The sequence below is a fragment of the Argiope bruennichi genome, chromosome 8 (genome assembly GCF_947563725.1).
Source record: "Argiope bruennichi chromosome 8, qqArgBrue1.1, whole genome shotgun sequence".
NCBI classification, from domain to species: Eukaryota; Metazoa; Arthropoda; class Arachnida; order Araneae; family Araneidae; genus Argiope; species Argiope bruennichi.
The window spans coordinates 27,526,976-27,537,171 of NC_079158.1; positions in this window are offsets into that span (position 1 = coordinate 27,526,976).

A 10,196-nucleotide genomic window follows, 5' to 3' on the forward strand; every position below is an offset into this window, starting at 1 on the left:
CTGCATTTTCAAATATTAAAAGAGTCTGAAATATTTTTTAATGAATTGAATGAACTGTATTAATGAATGAATGAAATAGAATAGTTCATGAGGAGTAGAACTTATTGAGAAATTATTGCACTAAATTTGAACAAAAAAGAACACGCATTAGTTCTTAATTTACAATTTTTAATAAGATTATACCAGCATTTAGAACTTTAGAAAACAGCATATAAAAATGAAAAATAACAATAAACATAAAATATGTAAATAAAGAAAAGGAATGTAACTGTTCGAAGAATGAATGACAAAACAAAATTCAATCATTTTTCTTTATAAAACTGTTCAGAAATGAAGAAAATTGAATAAAAAAAATTGATATTTTCTCCAAAAATCGAAACTTTAACATAGTTGCATGAGTGTTTCTGCTTTTGCTTTATTTTTAAATTTACTATTCGTAAACTTTTACTTTTCAAATAAAACACATTGGTTTAAAAAAATAATAATAATGAAAAATAAACATAAAATGTTGTAATTAATTGCATACTATTTCAATTTTATCCTTTCACAATTAAATGTATTTCACTACGTCTTGTCGGAGTTTAATTTATTCATAATTATTTATTTTCACAGTTTGCACTGCCTCCGAAAAGAAATAGAGCTTCATGTTATTTTATTGAAATAATAATCAATTTATTACCAAAATTTTATTTTTATCTAATTTAAGATAAAAGATAATTATTTTATCTTTTTATAAAAAAAAATGCGTTTTGAACAAAAGTATGCAAACGAATTTGAAGATGCATGAAAAAAATTAAACATTAGCAATCAAAAAAGTTATCTCGTAAAAGATTCAACGCCTCGAAGTACCCTAGAGATCTGGGTTGCCTTCAAGCTTACCCTCCCCTCAGCCTACTGCTTTCTGCTCCCCTTTTCCCCTCCTCATTAAATGTGTCTGATTTAATAGGAATATATTCTCATAAAATATTTTTATATTCTTACGCATCATTAGTTTTCATAATTTTATATAATTAGATTTTTAAGAACGATTCAATTTCAAATATCATATCGTGTTTTATAATTTGTATCATTGCATCTAATATTTTATCTTATTTCATGATCTGTCAAATTATTGTCCAGATAATATCTCCATCAAGGTAAAATGCTAAAATTTTAATTCTAGATTTGCATCTATTAATTCTAATAACTTTATTTTAATTATTCTTGCATTTCTTCGTGCGAGTTTCAGTTTTTAACCATTTGTCTGACTCAGTTTAGCCACCCTTACCTTTGAGCTCCTAAATCGCTATAAACCACCCCAACTAACCACAAAAGTTTTCAGACCACAAAAACGATTTTAAAAAATTAGTAAATATTGTAATATTTTAGTGATTTGGCTATTCTTAAATTAGAGAGGATAGATAATTTCTAACAACAAAACAAGCACAGTTTTATTGAACAACGATTTTAGATACATTGATTTTCATATTTGCAGTTACATACGTTTTAATACTATTTTACATTTTTAGATGCTATTTTCTCAAATTTTAATCGTTGACAGAATTTTCTTACTAAAAGCCTCACAAATTAAAATCTAATGCATATTTTTCTTTGTTCAAATTTGGTATAACAATTACTGAACATATTCTGCAGTTCGTGAAATAGAGAATAAGTAATATATCCATTTAGAAATATTTTATACAGTAGCTTATGTAGTAGTTTTAGTGTTTCACAATGTAAAAAAAATGAAACTTTCGTGTTATTTATCAGTCGAACTCTAGTATTTGCAGAATGGCTAGAAATACACCTTATTTTTTAGTTCAGGAACTAGATAATATATTTCTAAATCTAAAAATTTTCTAAATCTACTATTTCTAAATCTACAAAATTTTAAGCAAATCATTTGATAAACCTCTAAATAATTAGATGTTTCCTTTATATCTCTTTTTAGCCAATATATATATATAATATAATATACATTTTTTTTCCAATTTTTAAAACTTTTTGCCATTTAACTATATATATTTTGGTTTCATAAATTATACCATTAACTATATATATTTTGGTTCCATAAATGTTTTTTCAATCTTTTTTTAATACAAATATTTAAAAATATAATCATTTTCGAACGTTTTTCAAAGATTCACCCCGAACATAGTCACTTACCTTAGTGAGGAATTTTTAAAATTCGCCATCAAAAATTTATTACAATTAATATATCTAACGTGTGCTATGAAAATGTGTCCCAAAACTGACGATTTATTTTTAGGAAAAATTCAACATCTCTTGCAGTTATTTTCTGAATTTGCTACCATAGCATATAATTTAAAATAGTTTTAATGGAAACTAGAATAGACATTGAAAATTCAAATTTAGTAAAATAGAGATTCGCTCAAAATAAATACTATGACACAGTAGAAGTATTCAGTTAAAAGGGTGAAATTGGAAATATATATATTATTCTTTTTACACGTGACAGCATTAAATCAAATTCAGACATTTTTATGGCTCATAAAGTTTAGAGATTTATGTCTTTACACATGGAGACTTGCGTATTAAAACTATATACTCAAGTTTTAAGAACTTATATATTGTTTCTATTTATTTAAAAGTCAAATGAAAAATATTTTTGTTCCCCATTTAAAAAGATATGTATTGGTTTATACTGCTAGTTTATGAGTATTGGTGGCGAACAGTTTTATCCAGCTCCTTTTTCAGTACTAAAACTAATAGCAATTAAAATTTTCTGAAAGTATGTTTTCTTTTATAAAATCACAATTTAATGTTTTTTAAATTGGTAGAAATATGTACATTTTAATAACTGTTAGTTTGCATGATTTCCATTAGATGGCAGCACGAGCGAAATCATAGTATTCCACATTTGCGGCAACAATATTTTTCAGATTTTACATGTTCTTTAAAATGAAGAAATATAATTATAATGATGTGACAATTTTTTTTAATAATTTTATCAGCTTTGTTTTAAAAAATCAATTTTTTTAGGTGATACCACATGCGGAATTTCTCCATGAAGGAGCCAATTTACATCTTTTGAAATTTTTTAAAGGAAGTAACTAAATTAATGGTCAGTCGATATTTGTTTTTAATATTTATTTTTTAAGTTAACAATATTTTTATACTTAATTTTTTAAATTATCTAGTGTTTTTTAAAATATAATTTTTTTAGAGTTATCGTCAACCAGAAATTGCAATTATATTTTTTGGATTTTATATATGAATATTTTGAAATGTGCGGAGAATATAGCAAATCTAAAATACCCATGTTGTTCCTATGAAACATGAATTTTTTTCTTCTTCTTTTAACCAACCCCGTGATTTTCAAGACGCCAGATCCAACGGAAAAGGCTAAATGTAGCCAGAAATGTTCAGTATGAGTTGGGAAAAGATCGGAAGGGAATTGAATCGAATTAATTATTGGCACTTAAAAGGCAAGAAGTCAATGCGATGTAGAAAAAAATCAAGCAGAAAGATGCTATATAAGTTAATTATGCAGTGTATTCAAATCAAATCAAATCAAAGATTTCGTTATCTGTCTTTTTGAATTGACTTCAGCGAAATCCTTCGATGTGGGGTGCGTTTCATTAATATAAGTTGGACAGCGATCCGAACATGATTTTATGATTTACTGCTAAAAAATTGCGAGTGTGACTATACATGTCCAGGAGGTCGGAGGCGGCCTCGAAATACGAAGAAAATAGAATCTTTCTCAGGTGTGGTAATTCATGCTGTCCATGATGATGCCGTCACGTATAGAATTATAATCGAATTAGGATCTGTTATGGATTAATTAAATGAATGATTTTTCATCTCTGCATAGCTTCCTTCCTTCTGTGGTGAAGAAAGAAGAGCTCCATAATGAATTGACTCCATATTTTTGAATGCCGAAAAGATCCATGCAGATAAATATTCCATTTAATCATTATTGGCGTAACTGATTTAAAAAAAATAAGTACAAATGGGTAAAAGAGATTTATGTGCATTATCAAGATTTTTGGCAATGATTTAAAACCATACAAAAAATTTTAGATGTCAGCGTTTATAATAATAATAATAATAATAATGTTAACCTCCCCCTTTCTATTTTAGGGTTAAGTTCTACACGGCTATATATTACATTGTATGAATATGGATGTTTTGCTAAAATAACGTTTGTAATGAGTAGTCTCAAATTTAACAAAACTTAAACCTAAAAATGATTGTCATAATTAATATTTATTCAGAGAGGTATCCGAAATATTTTATTTTTTGAGGAAAAAATAGGAAACTTATATTTATTTGATATACTCAAGATTTAAAAGTATGTTAATTTATCAGATTTATATTTAACCTGTTATGTGTAATCTTTTTTAACTTGTTTGTATCTATAATTCATAATTGTCTGGAGCACATCAAACCTGTTGATATGGAAATTTTTGGCAAGTTTTGTCATTTAATAATGGTGCAATGTGTTCAAGTGATATTACTAGACTGTTGTGGATACTGTTATGAATTGAGGAACTGTTATGTGTTAATTAAACTGATATGCTATTGCGGATACGTTAATCTGATTTAATGTTTTGTTGCTAATTGTTTAATCAATCATTTAATTTAAAAACAACATTAATTAGAGGATTCACTTAATAGTGATGTGGCGAATGAGAGGTAGATGCGAGGAAGTGTATGGAGGCCCAATTATCAGTTCTTAGGGATAGCCATGAGAGAGAAATATTAGTTGTATATTATGTCGCTTCCCAAATAAAATATCTTGAGAAAAAAAAAAGAAAGCTATGCTACTGATATCATTTGCATTTGTTACGCTGCTGGTACATGAAATTATAAACTAACAACAAATCTTCAAAACATTTTCTTCACAACAGTTGAGCAATAAAAAGCGATATAACTCAGATGCAAACGTACGTTTTCAAAGATATTTTCGCTGACATTCCAACAACAGTTTTCTCGAAATTCTACTCTCTTATTGTTACGATTATTATAACTTTATTTTGAATATTTCCTTTGAATTTTGTGACGAGCTTTGCAAATTTTGTGCTTAAAATAATTGCATAAATAATTATGGAAGTCTCTTTCTCCAAATACAAGGATTCCTCAAGTTACCTCCTATTTTTCTACTAAATGAGATACACACTGATTCTAGAGGAAAACCTTTCAAGCCTTTTATCAATAATAAATTAACTATTTAATTAAATGTCACAGAAATACGTTAAAGCTTTCTTAATGCTTCAATATATGTCTCTAGGGAGAAGGATTTCAAATTCGAGGATAGAAGTCACCATATATGTAGGCGGACCTCGCTTCCCTGTATGTTAACCTTGCATATATATCGTAAGAATGTTCTTGGGCATTTTGTGCTAATGAGGGTATGCGTGTGTGTTCTGCACTGGCCATAAACCCTGAATCCTTCATTCATTCAATCAAACGCTACGAGCGAGGTGATCTATTAGTTGTATTTATGCTTCATTATTAATGAGTAAAATTTGAAGTTCCTATAAATATTGCAAATACTTTCAATACAATGAAAGCTAGAATTATTGCATCAAATCAGCTATTAATACTCTGTGATGAAATTAAAAATGTTTTTTATGGTATTTATTAGATAAATTACATGTATATAAATCTACATATATTATAATGTTTTTAAAATTACGAGGAAATTCTAACTCATTCATCAAAATGTTCAGTCCCGTGTTTTTGCCAGTGTTAAAATTAAGATAAGAAAATTGTTTTCTTTGGAGATTAATTCCGAAATAAGATTTTAAATCCCGCTTTTATTTCGTACTATATACATTTTTTTTAAATTTCTGAAAAGATTCACTAAATTCTAATTTGTAAGTACAGTAATTTGTAAAAGATTAATTCATTTAAATTCATTTTTTTAGTCAAATCAAATTACAAACTGAGATTTTTAAAAGATGAATTTTACATTAGTTCGTTTAACAGTCTGAAAGGTCAATAATCTGGGCGATCAAAGTGATCGCCAAAGGCATTTTTTTTAAAGAAGTTGAAGTAAAAGTATTTTTAATATTAACATTTGATGAACAGTCAATGCCCTAGGAAATAAACGTATTCTTCATAAAAAAGATTTATTAAATTTTTTATATAAATCAGCGGGAGCTGTTTCAAGTTTCTCTCAAAATTCACAAATAAAGGTGAAAAATAGGTTGGAATTAAAAATTGTGTATCTATGGTTAAGTCGTGAAAACTACAAGTGCTAATATTTTATTTTCGAACCTCACTACATGAGCAGTTTGTGCTCCATAATATGATGAAAAAAATCTAGTATACATTTTGGACCCTTTTTATTTAACGATTGGAACCAAAATTTGACATAAAGTAACAAAATCACATACCAGTTTTAAGTATTTAGATTATGTTTTTGAACTATTGCGTTTATATATGCGCGAATATACAGATTGGTTTGCTAATTCATTGTAGGAATTCAAAAAAATATGTTTTTCGAATTAAAGTAGGTGTGAAACGTGAAGATTCGTCAAAATTTTCATGATTACCCTTCGACTCTTCGGTAAACAAAGATACAGACCAGTTATCCACCGGCCTTTATCCAAGCATCATTATGTAATGACCAACTAAATTTGTTTGAGTCTTTGCATTGAAATGTGCTTTAATTAACTGAAGAGTAATTAAAAAAATATGAAATAAATTTTAAATTAAGGTTAAATACGTTTTTTTCACTATGGTATATGAGATCGAACAAGCTAAGTGTACCACAGCAATAATAACTGAATAATAATATGAATGCTCTTTTCCATTCGTAGAAAAAAGATATTTCTGGTAGAGAAAGAATATTTCTTTAGTAGATGAAAATATTATTTCTGATTAAACTTAAAATGCAAATTATGTTGCATCCATGTATTAAGCTCTTTATACATTTCGTATACGAGATAATAAAGATAAGAATATTTGAAATATTATATTACGCTTGAACCTCTTATCTTCTATGACCTTCCGCTACAGAGTACTTTATTTTTGGATTTATCTTATTATGCAGGAAAAAGAAAATGCATCGCCATCTGGTGTCATGATGGATAACTATGTCAGCTACAGTTTTAGTTAATTAAATATAAACCATTTAGTCATGGAATCTATGCTAATTCCTTATGCTTTATACTATTTATGATTTTTTTTAAATGTATTCAGTAATTTAGATTTTTATAGCACACAAACTATTTTGTATGTATCACTTTAATTTATGTATAGTAATATATTTTAAATAGATAGTTACATTTCTTATTACTATTTTGCTTCCAGAAGCGCACCCTAGCTCTTTTATCGGCACTTTGGAAAGTGTTCGTGACTTCCGTTTTTAGCGTATAAATTTTAAAATAACTTATACTCCATTTCACTTTGTTGACGCAAAATATAAATAATTCTCAGATGCAAGATTGCCAAGCGAAGACGATAAATTTTCAGCCTCTTTTTCCTCTTCCTGATTTCCACGGGGTTGATTTTCACGATTTTAAATATTTTAAGTTCGTAGTTAAGACTTCGGTGGCAACTTCAGACGGTGTAAGTGATTTATCATGTAAGATGGAAATTGAGTTTATTTCCAGAAGTATTTTATGTGGAAAGTGGCGATAAGTGAAATTATGTGACATGTTTAAGGTAAAAGTATTAATCTATGCGACTGTTGAGGAGAAATTGTGTCTTCTTATCAATTCCATTTTAAATAATATTTGCATGGTTAAAATATTTTTATGAAAATAAGCAGTTGACGATTTCATAAGTCTGTATGACTTAAGAAAACTTCTAAATTTTATTTAAATAGTTCTTAAGCCTACTTAAATTTGTTTTCTGACTAAGCAGTTATTAAAATTATTTAATCAGGAAGATAGAACTGTCAGACACACAATTTTTTTTTTACTTTTTCGTATACGAAATGTAAGAAGAGAGTCTAATCTTAAGAAAACATAAATTCGAAATTTTAAAAAAATGTTCATGCTTCAGATAATAATCACATTTTTGTTGCTATGTCTTCTCATTTCTGAACGAAATATTTCAAGAATGCTTTAGGCTACATGAATGAAATTTGCTGTGGAGGTGTTTACAACGATTTTCTAGAATCGAAGTGAGAGCCAGATCCAAAGCAATTTAGTTAGAAGGTTTATCACTTAAAATGTGGATTCCGATAAAATTTTAATCGATATAATTCAAAGGGCATATCATAAGTTGATATCTATTTTTGTGTGCATGTAAATGCGACAACTCAACTTGAGTTAAATGAATGAAATTTGGTATGTAATCTTGTCACCAAAGTAGTAATTCTGTGTCAAATTGTGATTTCAACTGGTCATGGAAAAAGGCATCAAAAATGCATATTCAGTTTTCTCTTCCTCAAAATGCAGCATAAAACGCTCATTTATAAATCTGAGTATGCATAGCATTTACATGCATGCCCTTATCTATGCGCACATTTTTTTGCGGGGGCAAAAAAAGGAAGAATAACACCTTTATTTGAGAGAATGGGTTAAGTTCAAAAACCTTCGTTTTTCTTCTGAAGAACGGAGGTGTCTTTCAGGGCAAATTTTTGATTATCTTATGGCAGTATTAATCCGAATGCTAGTTTCTAAATATTCGATACAAAACGATAATTTCTTGGAAATACTGTGCTGCCAAATTGAGTGAAATTAATAGAATATCGAACTGATAATGTTGGAATCAAAGAAAATGTTTATAAAAAGAACAATACTTTTAGACTTTGCATGTTGTTTTATGTGAAATTAAAACAAAACAAATGCAAAAAAGAATGCTAAATTAATTTATTTTGCTCAATACTTTTAATTAAATAAATTTATTATTCCCGCTTTTTTTTCAAATATGCTTTAGAAACATAATAATATTAATGATGATGAGTTATAAATTAAAGACTTAAAAGTAAAAAATGATGTCAAAACAAGCAAAAAATATGTTATTTCTTCTGTTACTATCCTAACAAAAATTGTCTTTCAAATTCTATTTAATTCAAAAAACTTACTTATGCGGTATATTAAAATAAATGGTTCAAATTCAAATGGACATGCACAATGTGTTTTGCTAAAGCCTTGACGTAGTTTTTTAAAGTTTTTTCATAATCTAGAATTTTTTCGAGTAAATTATGAAAAATCCCTTTATTTCAGTAAAAATTCTGAAGCTTTTTCCTAGTGTGTATAAAATGGAAGTAGCGAATCCATGCTAAAATGACACACTATGGAATTTTATCAATTTAAAATTCATTGCACATCTTGGTAATATGAAAAAGTACATGGGGAAATTTTCAAGAAAATCTTCCTGTCATAAAAATCATTAAGCAAATTTAGAATCTAAGTAAAAGGGAATCGATTAGAATCTAAGTAAAAGGGAAAGGATGGATCGGGAAAAGGCTAACAGATCCAACATTTTAAAAATAGTCTTTACAATTGAAACATTAATTAAACGATAAAATAGGCATAATACTGTTACGAACCTGTCATGCGGCTTCCCAGCATAGCTGGTTCCATAAGAGGTCCCAAAGCTTGGCGACAAATTTGGCGACTTTGGCGCCAGAATAGATTATATCCGAAACATCGAGAATTTTCCCGATCCATCCAGTAGGAACGGAGATACACCCCTAACGTTCCTGATTGGTTGAGAGGCTTCTAGCCCCGCCTCCTGATGCCTATAAAAGGAAGCAGTCCTGCCACTGCCGAGTAGTTGTGAACCGACGGTGAATTGAGTCGTGGACCAGTGGAGTCGAAGAGTAATCGGAAGCGACGGTGAAGAACTTGTCTTCCAGAGACTAGCGGAGCAGCGACGGAGTAGAGCTGATGTGTATACTGTTGTACGCTGCACGTCTAGGCTGAAGATAATCGTCTTCTGTGCTGTATATAGTTGTCGTCTTTGTGCTGTCCTTTGTCTCTTCGTGTAAATAAACGTCGCTGTTTTATTTTCTACTGCCACCTGGTGATTGAGCGTTCTTCACACCATATCACTCCCACTATCCAAACGAACCCCGCGAAATTTCGTAACAATACATTCCCGGAATTAGAAATCTGATTAGCAAAAGGTGAAATTATAACCTTCTATGGTTAATATGGTTTTCAATGACAATAAACACATATATTGATATCAAATTAATAGAAAAGTGGTGTAAATTTTAATGATAATTCCTAAACTTTATAATGTTGCTCAAAATGGATAAATACAATTATTCAGCACAATTATTT